Raw genomic sequence first — 1,934 nt, 5'->3', positions numbered from 1 at the left:
GCAAGTTTGCCACATGCTGGCTGCGACAAGGGTGTGCACAGGGGACTGTCACCTGCCCTCATGTGCACAGGGGTAACTGTGCTCCTTGAGATGGACAGCCTGGGCTCTGCCAAGTTCTGGCCTCTGGACGGTGCAGTGCTAGGACTGGGAAATCTTCAGCATCTGGGGACAAAGGGAAGTTCACCTGAAGGAGGTCTCACCAGATGGGACTCTCATTCAGAGCTGCTGTGAGATTCAAATTGGGGCATATCCCAGCAGCACTGGGGGAAGTGCCAGCCCCTGGTAAGAGCAGCAGATGGGACTTTTGCCATGGTGCCCACTAAGCCAGCTGTATCCAGGCATCAGTGCACAACTGACCAGGCAGCTCCTGTGAAAGACAGCCCTCATGGTAACTGAGAGGCTGTGGATGTTGGGGAGAACAGTGGTGCACACACTGCCAAGAAAACCAACCTGTGAGTGTGTCAGGGGACCTCTGATGCTGGCAGTGAGTGATGCTCCCCAGGAATGTGACGAATGGATTCTAGAGAGTTGGCTGTTGAACTCGTCTTCCTGTTCCAGACTGCAGTGGGCATCCTGGGCAACTCTACCTTCCTATACTGTGCTGTGCTCAGTGACCTTGCTGGGAACAGGGTGAAGCCCACAGATCTGATTCTCAGGAACCTGGCCTGGGCCAACTTCATGGCTCTCCTGTGTAAAGGAGTCACTCAGACAATGGTGGCCTTCGGCCTCGCTCATTCCCTAGATGACCATGCTTGTAAAATGGTCTTCTATTTCCACAGAGTGGCCAGGGGGTTATCTCTTGGCTCCACATGCCTGTTGAGTATCTTTCAGGCCATCACCATCAGCCCCAGTAAACTCCAAGTGGGCGCAGCTCAGGGTCAGAGCCCCCAAGTTCATCCGGCCCTCCCTGTGCTTGTGCTGGGTCCTGCACATGCTGGTGAATGCCCTCATTCCCAAAAATGTGATGGACATAAGGGGTGGGAGAAATCTCACTGGGATGAGGGATTTTGGTTATTGTGCTGTCAGAAGTACCAGGAGACAATTTGCTACATTATATTCAGCCCTGTTGGCCTCCACTGATGTCCTGTGTTTGGGACTCATGATGTGGGCCAGTGGCGCCAGGTGGTTTTCCTGTCCAGGCACAAGAAGAGGGTCCAGCACATCCACAGGTCCTTGCCTTCCAAGTCTGTCCCTGAGAGCAGGGCCACCCACAGCATCCTCACCCTGGTGAGCAGCTTTGTGCTCTCGTACTCGACCTCCGCCATCTTGACCACATACATGGCTCTCCTGGATGGAGCCACGAGGTGGTTGGTCCACACCAATGTGGCAATGGCAGCATGTTTCCCAGCCTTCTGTCCCTTTCTGTTCCTTAGTCACTACACCTCAGTTTCCAGGCTCTGTTCTGGTTGCTGCTGTCTGCTGACAAACTGTCCAGTCACAGTCAGAGAGCTCCAAGGGTTATGCTTCCTGAACACCTTCCATTTCTTATATCTTCTGGTTGCTGGACGGTGTCATATTCCCAGCAAGAGCTCCTCAGGTCATAAACCCACTGCAGAAGGCCCCATCCATCACTGATTGTGAAGGAGTCTGTCATTCTGGCAATGCCTGAGTCATAATGCAGATGCTGATGCAATTGCTCTCCATCATATCCTTGGAGAAAGAACATCACAGTGCTAGAGATCCAAGCTCCAGGGCTACAAGGATGGTAGCAGTTGTGGTGAGCTTTCATGGGCTGGGGTGTCCACCAAAGGTCTCCTCTGTAGTCACAGTTTAACCAGAATGGACCTGGAACTAGATCAGTGACCTAGAGGTGGGACAGACTGCCAGGCCCCACAGGAAGCAGGAAGAAGTGGGACTGGAGATGATGTGGAAGGATCAGAGTGGCCTGGAAAGCCTGAAGCCATGCCAGCATTGGATACTGCAGGGGATTTAGT

The 1,934-nt window shown here is 53.4% G+C and overlaps 1 pseudogene across 1 annotated transcript; it reads left to right on the top strand.

Moving 5' to 3' along the window:
• The first annotated feature begins 513 nt into the window (after positions 1-513).
• LOC306648594 (vomeronasal type-1 receptor 4-like) lies at positions 514-1,575 on the top strand (annotated as a pseudogene). Its single transcript has one exon. The product of its transcript is annotated as a vomeronasal type-1 receptor 4-like (transcript).
• Positions 1,576-1,934: the final 359 nt, after the last annotated feature.

Source organism: Sciurus vulgaris (assembly GCF_902686455.1).
Source record: "Sciurus vulgaris genome assembly, chromosome: 17".
In the NCBI taxonomy this organism is placed as follows: Eukaryota; Metazoa; Chordata; class Mammalia; order Rodentia; family Sciuridae; genus Sciurus; species Sciurus vulgaris.
This window is presented reverse-complemented; position numbering and strand designations above follow the sequence as displayed.